Source organism: Pinus tabuliformis, chromosome 4_1, assembly GCF_031772625.1.
Source record: "Pinus tabuliformis cultivar Carrire ecotype Pingquan chromosome 4_1, CPIR1, whole genome shotgun sequence".
Lineage (NCBI taxonomy): Eukaryota > Viridiplantae > Streptophyta > Pinopsida > Pinales > Pinaceae > Pinus > Pinus tabuliformis.
In genome coordinates this window covers 813,426,838-813,440,435 of record NC_142303.1, presented here as the reverse complement: position 1 = coordinate 813,440,435, position 13,598 = coordinate 813,426,838, and the positions used below count along the sequence as shown (strand labels likewise).

Below are 13,598 nucleotides of genomic sequence, written 5' to 3'. Positions count from 1 at the left end.
TACTTGGTAACCCTAGCCCTTCTAGGCCTTCCCAAGAGATGGCATAACTGTCAAGATTCAGTGAACGAGAGGGAGAAAATACCGAATTGGGAACACTTATGGTTCGATTTGGTACATGAGGAAATAAGGCAAAATACCGGAGATGGGACTTCATACAAGGGTGAGGATGAAGAAAAATTTGCATGGTTGGAAAAGGAATATAGGAAAAAGGGAAGAAATCTCAATCCAAACTAGAATCCGGCCAAGGGGAAAAGAAGAAAGATTTGTCCAAAGTTAAATGCTTCCATTGTCATGAAATCTGGCACTATGCCACGAAGTGTCCAGACAAAAAATTAAGTAATAATACCTTAGCAGGAGCAATAGGAGAATATTTGGCTTCATAGTTCAAGATTGATTTTACCCTTATCGCATGCATGACCAACATAGTGATGGGGAGCATGTGGTACTTAGACTCAGGTGCATCATTCCACATGACAGGGTATAGAGATTTTTTCAGTGACCTAGAGGAGAAAGACTTGTAGATTCACATTGAGTTGGGGGGCGGCATAAGGTAAAACGTGACCGATATTGGTATAGTCACCTTTCAGAGGGATTTGGTCTCCCCTCTCAGGCTCAAGGATGTCATGTTCGTTATGAGCCTAAAGAAAAATATCATCTCTATTTTAGTTTTGGAAGACTGTGGTTATGATGTGATCTTCAACAAAGAAAAGGCATTCTTAAGATACATATCTATGGGACAAATGAAGTAAATCGGGGTTCGTGTGAAGAACCTGTATAAACGAGATGTGGAAGATTGTGCTGCATTAAGCACTAAGGCGAAGAAAGTGCAGGGCCACGAAGTCGGTGAACTTTGGCACATAAGACTTGGCCATTTGCGTCATCACATCTTGAATATTATGTAGCAAATAACCACTGGCCTCCCTAAAGGAGCATTTGAGCAACATGATGTATGCAAAGAATGTACCTTTGGGAAGTACACAAAATCCACATTCCATGAACGGGACAACAAAGCACATGCAATCCTAGAAAGGATCCACTTTTATGTCTGTGGAACTTTTTCAACAACCTCCACTAACAAACACAAATATTTTGTTATTTTAATTGATGATTTCTCAAGGAAGTGTTGGATCTTCTCAAAGTGGAAGAAAGATGAGACATTATCCAAGTTCGTAGAATTCAAGGCACTGGTTGAGAAAGAAACTGACAAGAAGGTGAAGGCTCTCAGAAGCAATAATGGAGGTGAGTATGCATCAAATGAGTTTAAAAAAATTTATGCAAAAGAAAGCAATCAATGAGAGTTGACAACACCCCACAACCCATAGAAGAATGGGGTGGCTGAGAGAAAGAACCGTAGCATTGTGGGAGAAGCAAGGGAGATCTTGTATGACCAAGGCCTACCTTTTCATTTATGGGCTGAGGAATGCAACACAACAATCTATTTGTAGAACCGAAGTCCTCATCAGATTATTGGCATGATTACACCAGAGGATGTTTTCTCGGGGAGAAAGTCGGATGTGTCACACTTCAGGATTTTTGGAGCCTCTATTTACTTCCATGTCTCCAAAGAATAAAGGAAGAAGCTTGGGATGACAACAAAATTGAGGGTATTTGTGGGTTACAAATAAACTCTCCATAACTACCGTGTGTACTTTCCATCCCTCAGAATGAGAATTATGTGAAGGGATGTAAAGTTTGATGAGGAGAAATTGATGTGGTTCTCTTTTGAGAGGGAGCTTTAGATTCCAACAGAAGATGAGCTTATAGCTCCAAAGGAGGAACCTCAGGAAGTTGTGGAGCAACCACAAATTGAGGAGCAGAGAGTGAAGAAAACCACTCAAGTAGAACCATCCATAGAAGGTAGAAAAAGGACCAGGGAAGATGAGAGACTTGTGTAGGATGCGAGGGAGAATGTGGGTTCTCCCTCAAATCAACGCAAGCAGAGAAGGTCACCTAATCGATACACTGACTACATGGATCTAATGAATGATATTGTAGAGGTTGACACATCCTCTTTCAAGGAAGAAGTAGAGAAAACTGTATGGGTTTATTCAATGGTGGAAGAATACAAATCCATTGTAAAGAACAATGTTTTGGAAGTGGTCCCAAGACCAATAGATAATTCAATAGTGGGTTTGAGATGGCTCTTCAAGGTGAAGTAGGAAATAGACAAAAGAATAGAGAAGTATAAGTCCAGATTTGCGTCCAAAGGGTACTCTCAAGTTTAGGGAATTGAATATGAGGAGACCTTTCCTATAGCAAGGTACTCATCCATTAGATCAATTCTTGCACTGGCTATGCAGATGGGGTGGAAGATCCACTAGATGGATGTAAAAACAACATTCCTCAATGGATTTATTGAGGAAGGGGCGTACATTGAGCAACCAGAAGGTTTTGAGATATTTGATTGGGAGTCTCATGTGTGCAGACTCAAGCGAGCGTTGTATAGTCTTAAACAAGCACCTCGTGCTTGGCACACCATGATCAATAGCTATCTCATTGGTTTTGGTTTCACCAAAAGTGAAGAAAATACAAACCTCTATCATATCTTGATAGAAGGAAAATTTCTTATTATTGTATTATATGTTGATGATTTGATTTTAACTGGTGATGAGAAGCTGATCAGATCTTGCAAGGAGGACCTTGCAAGGGAGTTTGAAATGAAAGACATGGGTTTCATGCACTACTTCATCGGGTTGGAAGCATGGAAAGGCAATGAGGAACTATTTGTGTCTCAAGGCAAGTATACAAATGAGATACTACAGAGATTCCACATGGAGAGTTGTAAACCCATAGAGACACCTCTACCGACCAACTGGAGGAAGGAGGATGCCACTTCAGATGAGGAAGTGGATGCTACCATTTATAGGAAGATATTGGGTTCACTAATGTATCTTGTGAACACACGACCATATATGTGCTTTGCAGTCAAACAACTGAGCCAAGAAATGGTTAGTCCAACCAAGTTATTTTGGAAGAAAGCTAAGCATGTTTTACAGTACCTCAGAGGCACTACCCAGTTTGGACTATGGTACAAACAGACAGAGGGAGTGAACCTGTGTGGCTTCATAGATGTAGATTGGGTAGGAAGTCCATCAGACCGAAAGATTATATCAAGTGGAGTTTTCAGTTTTGGGTCTGTAGCTGTTTCCTAGTACAACAGGAAGCAAAGATCTATGCTGCTCAACTCAGCAGAAGCATAACACATGGCTACAAGTCAAGCAACATGTGAGGTGATCTGGATGAGAAATATACTTGTTGGACCATTTGGTCACATGATGGATACTATTGTGATCTACTGTGATAATCATGGTTGCATCAAGCTCTTTGAGAATCTTGTATTTCATGATCGATCCAAGCACATAGATATCTGATATCACCATTTACGGGACTATGTGCATAGGCAGATAATGTTTCCACACTACATTCCAATAGAGGAACAATATGCTAACATTTTGAAAAAGGATTTGTCAAGAGGGAAGTTCAAGTTCCATAGGTGCAGGATAGGGGTGGTTGATAATCCATTTCTTACTGAGAGAGAGTGTTGAAAAATGCAGCAAGAAATTCTCAATTTGATTTTTCCTTTATTAAATTGGGAAATTTCAAATTTCCACATCAACAGATAACTTGGATGCATTTATATTGTGTGATATGGCTTGTGTCACCCAGTTTAATCAATAAATTTGAGTTGGAGTTAGAGTTCAGTTAAGCATGTGTGAGCTAATTTGTAGCAATCAAAGTCAGTTATCTCAAGTTGTTTTTAGTTAAACTAGTTCCAATTGTTGGAGGAACTAGTAGAAAGTCAGTTTTGCAGTGGGACTTCAGTAAAACTTAGTGATCATCCAATTAATTGATCAATTAGCCAAAAATAACTAGTGCATGTAGAGAATTTGAGTTCCCCAGTCGTGGTGGAGATTCCAAGGCAATGTAACATCAATTGTAGACTAGTCTTGAGTGTACAGGTGTTGCATGTAGTGATATAATCAACCTTGGGAATTGTGCAATCTGTTTTGGAGAAATTCCTAAATAATAGGGGCATAATTTCTCAGGAATTACACAAGATAATAGGGGCTCAAACAGAGGAAAAAATTGATTAAGTATGGGTCAGAGATTATCAGTGAGTATAGAGATAGGTTATTCACTTGTAGGTTGTGCTCAGTTGAACAAATAAATTGTATTACATCTCTATTCGTCATATTAATGCAAGCAGGCATTGGAGTTTTTAGAATATTTCTTTCCCCAAGAAAAACACTGAGTGCGTGTGTGTTATTTCTTATTGCATGTATAAAAATTTTGTTTTAAATTGTGAATTAACTTCCATAGAGTAGTAGATTAGGTTTTGTCTTGTGATTTTGATTAAACTTCATGAGCAGTTGAAAATATACACCATAATTTATACCAAAGTCATGTGTCTAAAAGTGACTTTATGGGTAAACTACTAAATTGTTTTCAAAAGTTACTTTATGTGAAAAGTGCACCAATGTAAAAAACATTAAAAGTACTAGGAAGTCCTTTTAAAATAAGGGGACCACATGTATGAGGTGTCAAGTGGGAGATTGATCCTAGCCATTAATCTAATGGCTTGAGATCAAATCTCAACCATTAGATCTTAGGGATAAGGTTTCCATATTTTCCTAAGAGACAAAAGGGAAAAGGGAAGGTTTATTCTCATTATCATTTTTCTTCTCAAAGAAGAGAGGAGAATGAGGAGGGTTGTTGGAAGGAGCCCAAAGGAGAGTAGCTCGAGCATGCATGCAGAGAGGGGCTAGAAACCCAAAAGGAAAGATGAGGATGACTGAGAGAGCAAAGATCGGAACTCAAGTCAGCCATGAGTGAAAGAGGAGGAAGACTTATTGGAGAAAACAATATAAAACACAAGACATTGACACAAATTTCTAGAAATTCATATCAGTTGTTAGAGTTTGTTGTGGTAAGAAGTCCATATTGCTTGCTGTAAATTTCGTTGTGTGTGATATTTTATGTAGGCTGAGTTATGAGATGAGGGTTACGCTGAGTCTTAACCAATGAATAAAGGAACACTGAAATTTTTAGGGAGAAGACTCAAAAATTAGCCAAAATTTTTGGGGAGCACAGAAGTCCATTGAGGGTTGAGATAGAGACAAACTTCAGGCTGAGTTTTATCTTTGCTCAAGAGAAAAGATGATTGTGTATTGTTTGGGTGAGTAGACCCAACAATCCTTCATTCTGCAGTGAACAAAAGGAGGGTAAGTTAGTGCTGAAGGAGGAGGTTCTGACCAGAGATCAAGTTACAAACTTCTAGGAGGACTTCAACCATTCTCAAGCTCAAATTTCGAGGCATTAACTTAGAGACAAGCTCGACAATTGAGATTTGTGTCAATCAATGTAAAGGACTATGTGGAGGCTCCTTTCTTCTAATATTCGTTCGTGCCTAGATAAACAAATCAAGGAAGATAAGTTTATCTCTTTCTTTGTAAAATTTTTCTTTAAGAAGCAAAAATAAATCCTCCCTTTAGAACACTGGTTTTCCCTAAGAGGAAGTGGGGTTTTTCTAGGGTCAAGTTTGACAAAAAATTAATTGTGTCACTATGTGCATTTTTCAGTGGTGTGTGCTTACTAATAATTTTTACATCAACTGAAAGTTATATGTTGTAGAGGTAGCCTAAATGGTTCAAGTCAAATGCATTTTAATATATACATATCAGTCATATGAATGATGGGTTTTGGGCATTAAACCTTGCAATAATTTGAAATTAGGTGGACTACAACAATACCTTATTTTTCTACATAGTATCAGAGCTTCCCAAGCTCTAGATATGAGAAAGGACTCTTTAGATCCAACGAGAAATCAATAGATATAGCAAACCTTCTACTAAAAGTATCTAAAACTGTGTACAACTAGACAAAACTACCTTCACATACCCAAAGTTTAGTGGTTGAGAAGGAGGCAGTGTTCTAACTCACAGATTGGACATTTTTGTGTTGGTTGAGGTTCATGGCGACTGGTATAAGGGTGGATGATAGATTGGTACGGGAAATTTTTTTTGGCCTCTGGAAGGAGAGGATAACCTTTTAGTTTGAGGAGTTGGAGGTGTGGGATATAGTGGAGGCTTTCATGCAACCTTCTACATATCCTGTTTAGTTGACCGAATTCAACACTCTTGGCACTTGAAAACCATTCTCATGTGATGCTTGTACTATTCTTCATTCTTAAAACTGATAAGAATATAATCTAAGTAAAATAAACAAAAAATGATCAAAGTATTGTTGAAAACACTATTTATGAGACACATGAATGTAGTTGATGAATTAATGAGGCCAAATGGAACCATGACAAATTCATAGCGGCCATACCTTGTCCTAAAGGCTATTCCATGAATGTCTTCTTCCTTAATTATAACTTGATAACTAGAACTCAAATCAATATTTAAAAAGACTTTTTCTTCTCTCATTTGGCCAAGAAGCCATCAATTTGAGACAATGGATAATTGCTTTCCACTATGAATTAATTTAGCTACCTGTAATCAATACACAAATAGAGAGTTCCATCTTTCTTTTTCATAAATAAAATTGGTGATCCCCATGGAGATACTATTGGTTAAATGCATCCCATTTCCAACTACTCTTGTAATTGCATTACAACTCTAATAATTTTGTGGTACCCATTCTATGTCTTGGAAACTATTGCAACTCAAGAACAAGATCAATTGAAAAATAAATAGCTGTCTTTGGTGGGAGTCTTAATACTTCGTTAGGGAATACATCAATATTATCTTGAAAGATGTGATCCTTATCATCTATTGAATCCAATAGATGGGCTACATACAACTAATATCCTTTTCTAAGACATTTCTTTAGCCGCAAAGCTAAAATTTTCCTAATAGAGATTGCTTTTGGAATGCCTTTCATTGTTCTTGAATTTACATCTTCATCAATGCAATCAAAGTATTGTTGTAGCAATCAAGCTTTTAATTGGATGTGCCTCCACCCAATCCATCTTAGTGAGGACACCATAAGAACTAAGTGGAAAAGCTTTGTAGTTTACCCATGTTAAGAGTCCATTCTAGTGGACATCTCTCCACCATTTCACTAACTTTTTTCTCGATTTCAATGGCTAACTAAACTAGCCATGACTTATTATGCTTGCATTTCTTAAGTGTAAAAGTCTTCACAACTTTATAGGTGACATAACTATGATAAGATTTCACATCAATTAAAAATAGAAATGGATTGTTTAGTAGTGTTACCTTCAACATCAATCACAACTGGTTGGTGATCTACTTGGTGGCCTTCTAATGCAAAACAAATCTTGTGAACGATCCTTGTTAGCATTGATAATTGTATCCCCTTAAATGTTGTGGACATTATTGATGTTCTACTTTTTATGTGGACAATTTCTTAGCAAATGGTCCTTTCCACATCCCATCATTGAATAGACGCCTTCGGCCTCTTTCCACTAACTCAACTAATTGATTCTACCATTTTGATTAGATACCATTGTAACTTCTATTGTTACCCTTCAAACATCAACTAACATGTAATTCTCTTCCATATACCTCTAGGTATATTGGAAGCTCCTTAAACACATCTAAAACCAACTTTACATGATCATGTGAATATACCAAGAGAAACACTTGAAGAAATTTCTTTGCATAGAAAACCTCATACCTTTGTCCTAAGGATGAACCACATTAGCTAGTTCGAAACATCAACCAAATAATAACAATATGATTAATCCGAAAACCATACTTACTAAATTATGAATCACAAAAGCCAAAGATTTAACAAAACCTTGTAACATTAAACGAATCACAAAACTTAAGTATATAACGAATCACAAAACTTAAGTATATAACATTAAATTTTAAAGTCGTCATAAAACATGTAACGCATATGGTAAGCCACATGCATCGATTTAAAAGGTCCTACGGATGTAACATTAAATTTTAATTATATAACAAAAGCTAGGTATATAACAATAAATTTTAAAGTTATCATAAAACGTGTAAAGCATGTGGTAAGCCACATGCATCGATTTAAACGGTCCTACCAATATACCATAAAATTTTAATTATATAACAAAAACTACTTATATAACATTGAATTTTAATTATATAACAAAAACTACTTAAAGTTATTATAAAACATATAACACATAACACATATTGTGAGCCCAGATGCATCGATTTAAAAGGTCCTACCGGGATTCGAACCCAGGTCGCTGGATTCAAAGTCCAGAGTGCTAACCACTACACCATAGAACCACATACACGTTTTAAGTCCCGTTATAAAATTGTCCAAAATATTTCAAAAATGCGAAACATATTTCGCCATTTTCCAAACTTTACCGTTGATTTCTTCGAGCCTGGTTACTTTTCTGACCATGACCATCAAGTTGCCGAGCTTCTTTACAGAGGCAAGCCCTAAGAGAAAGGTTCAGAATCCAATTCTCTCTAGTGCTCCATAACCCCATTGTTACAGATAATTTTACAGAACCGAAGAGTGCACAAGACGAAGGCTTCACGAATTTTTACCTATCCCATGAGACGATTTTTGCTGTTTTTAGTAGACTTTCGTGATTTTATTTTGGGCGAGATTTTAATTTTTTGTTTTCTTAATTTAAATTAAGGTTTTTCCATAAAACATATTTGGTTGGATATTCGCAATTATTTATATATATATATAATTATAATTTTAAATAAAAATGTAATTTTTTTATTTTTTATTTTTTAGCTTTATTAAGATATTGAATTTTTTTTGTATTCCTCACATTTATCCAAAAAGAAAGTTCATTATGCATTCTACCTTTATTCTTCAAAATTGGACTACGGGGAGACATTAAACTTATGTTATGGGATGAAAATATAAAGTCCATTGTGCATTTTTCCTGTACTTTTCAAAATTGGATCATGGAGAGATATTAAAGTTTTAAAAGAAATTAGGGAATTGAATTTATGTTAGGGAATGAAAATAAATGGAACAAATGTTGTTAATAAAATGATTTAAAACATGTTTTTTATTTTTTTAATTGAGGTAGATGAATAAGTAGTAATTGAGGTTCGGTGTTTATCACCTTGTTGTTTTTTTCGACATTAAATAAGAAGGATGTTGTGGCTTGCCTGCCTCATGTAAGAGCATGCAAATTTATTTCCTCTTATCATTTGATGGATCACTTTTATTCTTCCACTGGTCTTTTATATTAGTTAGAGGTCGATGGTAGTTTATGTTGGATTTGGTTGCTCTTCTTTCTATAGGTGGGAATATTGTTTTGGAAACTTTTTAATGATAGCTTAGTGAGAGGAGGAAGCTTAGATTTAGAATGATGTAATTATCAACATTTTTATGTGCCTCGGTCGCTTGTCTCTAGCTTCAGGGTGGTATAGGCCTCAACATTCATGCACCTCATTCTGACCGCTATGTTCATAACATCTTGTAGCGTGAATTTGAGGGTGTTAGTTGGGCCTGTGACTGAACTGGCTTTCTCACGCGTCAACGTGATGGTTTGTTGCAAGGTACTCTAGGGTTAATGCTATTTTTCGGTAGTGGTGCCTCATTGCATGTTGTGTCAGAGACAAAGTTGACTTGGGATACGAGGTACAATGGTTCCAAGCTCTATATTTTCCTTTCTAGTTATCCTATCTTTTATTTTGGTGTCGAGTCTTGTGGGTTGAATTCTGGAGTATTCTTCGTAATTCTTTCCGGGTTGCTTTGGGTTTAGTTTTATGATATTTACTAATGGGAGGGGATTGCTGCTTGGTGGTGGTCGGTAGTGTTTTCTCTTTAGGGGACTTATTTATTTTGTAACCCCGAGTTTCTTAGTTTTCGCTGCTATTCCCTGCTTGTCTTCATCATCAAGTTGGTTCTTTCTCTTTCTCTTTTCCAAGGGTCGACATTTGTATTTAATCTTGTCCTATGCTTTTGCTTTGGAGGAACTATGAATTGGAAACACATGCACCACCGAAGGGGTAGTGGGGCTAGAGGCAAGCATGGTCATTTGAGTGCCCATGTTCAAGCTTAGTGTTAGGTAAAATTGACTAGGAATACTTCATTGTAAGGTAGGCCTGAAGGTGGGCGGTGAAGGCTCACTTGGCCGAATTGGCCAGATTTTTGGCCCATGCTAATGAGATTATTGGGTTGGGTTTTTCCTAGGATTTGGGGTTTTCCTGGATAAACATTTCTGTTTATGTGTTTATGGTTGTTGCTGTGTTTTGTTCCTCTGGTAAATCTCCGTGATTAATTTATGATTTGCAATAAATTTTCTTAACAATTGGTATCAAAGCAAGTTTGACTTCAGAAGGACATTTTTTTTGTTGCCAAAGGTTTGTATTGGCCTAGCAAATGAAGGGGATGTGGTTTTCATTGGATCTAGATCGAGAACGAAATGATTTTGTTGTATCTATGGTTTCGTTGCTGCGATGTAAGGTTTAATTGTGGACAGATATGCATATGAAGGTGCTGGATCAATATAGATCTACTTAGATCTGCGTGTGAAGAAGGCAGATCTCGTCGGATCTGGTGGCCAAGATGCCGACCGTGAAGGACTGCGTGGCCAGTGTGATGAGCCAGAAGAACCACGTGCAAAATCGGAGGCACAATGATGAAGAAGTGCAAGAAACGATGCCAACTTATGAACTGGGGCTCGTGCGATTGGAATTTTCAAGATGTGGTGCCTCTTAGACTTCAAGTTCATGGAGTCCATGAGAGCCCATGACGACGCCATCAATATTGAGGCTGTTGGCCCCTGCGGGTACCTCTACACGACCTCCGCGGATGCTACTGTGAAGGTGTGGTCGAAGCCCACGGGATCAAAGTCGGATAGACTGGTGGCCATGATGGTGGGCCACTCGGCATCCGTCAATGCGTTCAGACGGGGCCAACATTTCTTGGCACAACGAGATCGGTGCTTTCAGGTTCGAGGTGGCTGAGGGGCGAGCATCTCGGCATCGTGCTGTTCCTGTGCACCATGGGCGAATTTCTTTGTAGTGGCTTTGCCGGTAAAACGATCAGGGTATGGAAAAGGGACTGCAGGGGCTTCTCGCATTTAGTCGTCGTTGTCCTGCAGGGGCACGAGGGCTCGGTCAAGTGCATAACTGCCTCTACTGACGTGGCTTCAGGGTTTCTTATCTATAGCGGGAGCATCGACCAGAGCATCAAGGTGTAGTGGCAAAGTATGGACGAGCAGTGTGAATGGCTGGAGTCGTGCTAGGAAATGGACATGCTCCTGGTCTCTATCCTGGGAATGGGCACACCCATGTGATATTATATTTTGGAATTTCGTTCCGAATGTCGAGCACTTCTTCTTGAGTGGGAGTTGTAGATGACTGCAAGCACATTTTCTTGGATCTAGAGAGGAAGAAGATCCATCACTACGTGGTGTTCAAGATCGACTAAAGGACTCGTTGACCTGTTGAGAGTTACGATGACTTAAATTTTGACCTGCTACACACTGCGTAGTCTAAACATGAAATAAGAGATCTAAGTGTTGCGTCAAAGAAACGACAAATGGCTAGACATCAACGTCAATGAAAATGACGATGATGTTCTAGAAGGAAAATCGATGGATGTGAATGTTGTGTCAACAATACTCTGGGCCTTAGTGGGTGCTGCTAACATAAACCAAAATTAAAAGGCTGAAAATGAGTCTACGCATAAGGTTGATTAGTGGGTGCTGCTAACATAAACCAAAATTAAAAGGCTGAAAATGAGTCTACGCATAAGGTTGATCTGCATTAGATGCAACAACAAAAAGTTAAATTTAAAGCCAGAATATGTGCATGTGGATTAATTAATTGATGAACCATGTATCTAAAACGAATGCTTAGATCACTGGTGGTTACAGCGGCTGGTGACCTATGTAATCCGGTAGATGGGTCCTTTTTATATGAACATTGATGCCATATGTACAAAGAAAACAACAAAGGAAAACAAAATATTATGGTGTCAATTTTTTATTACATGTAAATGGGCATATTAATGTAAGACCTGGTATGGCATGCGTACCCTCGGGTAATCACTGGTAAAGTCTGGGTTAGACCTAGGTGATAGGGGGGATGTCGGGTTAACAATACCCAGATATAAATTTTTTTGAGGGAGGTAAGGGCTTGAGTGAGCGAGATTGTCTCACTTAGCAAGTTTTCTCTAGATTTAGTCAAGGAACCCCAAGTCAAGTTTAAGGGTGGAATTGCTAGGTAAAATTGACTCGGGGGTTGAGTCAAGGTTGACATGGTTAAATAGTAATGGTTTTGGGCACATGGTATAATGTACCCATGGTATTATGGTCCGTGGTATTACATGTAATGGAGCCTATAAAAGGTTGGGAATACTTCATTGTAAAGTAGGCCTGGAGGTGAGTGGTGAAGGCCCACTTGGCCGGATTGGCCAAATTTTTGGCCAATGCTAATGAGATCTCATTGGGTTGGGTTTTTCCCCGGATTTGGGGTTTTCCCGGATAAACATTTGTATTTATGTTTTTGTGTTTGTTGCTATGTTTTTTTTCCTCTGGTAAATCTCCGTGATTAATTTATGATTTGCAGTAAATTTTCTTAACACTCAGGAGGCCACATTTGTGTTTCACTCAGTCACCCATCTAAACATCTGTGATGAAATTTTCTAGCTAGAATCTCACATAATCAATGAGCGTAAGACATATTCTGATTTCGAGATCATGGATGAAGTTACTACCTAGCTTCTTGACCTTGTACATACCAGGGGATGAGGGAACCAATATTTGAATTGAATCACCTTATATTGGCAACTGAAAACTCTTTTAGGCAGAGTCCTAAAAGAGAAACATGAGGACCATAATCACATTATATCTTCTTTGAATGGCATTCAAAGGGCGCAGTTCCATTAATGCTCCTATTTGGCTAGTCTAGATGCTCATTTGGCTCATATTGATAGCCACCTCCAATGTGAACTCAAGCATTTTTCTCCTCCTGGTTCCAGTGAAAAGGTCACTTCCCTTGTGACCTCATAAAATTCTTGAGCTCTTGTCATGTTTTGTTATAGTGTTCTATTTCTTTATGTTTTACTGTCATCGCCATATATAGTTGTTATCAGTTGTAGACACTATATTTTGATCCTTAATAGTACATTATTAGTCAATTACCAGTTAACAAATTTAGTTTCCCTTGCAGCAAATTGAGACCGATAATGAATTGAACTATGCTGATCTAAAATAGGAGGAATGATGTAATTTGCTATTTTGAAATAATACAAATTAACTCAAAACAAATTTCTTTTTAATAAAAAAATATTGTAAAAGAATGTTTTTAATTAAAAATATTATAATAAACATTATTTTAGGTTTATTTTTGAATTTAAAATATGATAATAAATTTAAAATAGTTAATGTCTTTGGGAAAATTAGCAATGTATTATGATTCATAAGAGTCTCATAAACATAGGATTTCCTAAGTATATTTTAATTTTGGTAAAAAGTAAACTAACTCATTTTTCTTTGGATTTCGTGAGGTATTAAAGGGTGTTAAACCATGTTTCACGATTTCCCTAAGTATATTTTAATTTTGGTAAAAAGTAAACTAACTCATTTTTCTTTGGATTTCCAGAGGTATTAAAGGGTGTTAAACCATGTTTCATGATTTCTTATGTTTTACTATTAT

General features: G+C 37.4%; 1 non-coding gene across 1 annotated transcript; it reads right to left on the bottom strand.

Annotated features, from left to right (window-relative positions):
- Positions 1 to 8,168: 8,168 nt before the first annotated feature.
- Positions 8,169 to 8,240, bottom strand: TRNAQ-UUG (transfer RNA glutamine (anticodon UUG)). Its single transcript has one exon. It is a non-coding gene; the product is annotated as a tRNA-Gln (tRNA).
- Positions 8,241 to 13,598: the final 5,358 nt, after the last annotated feature.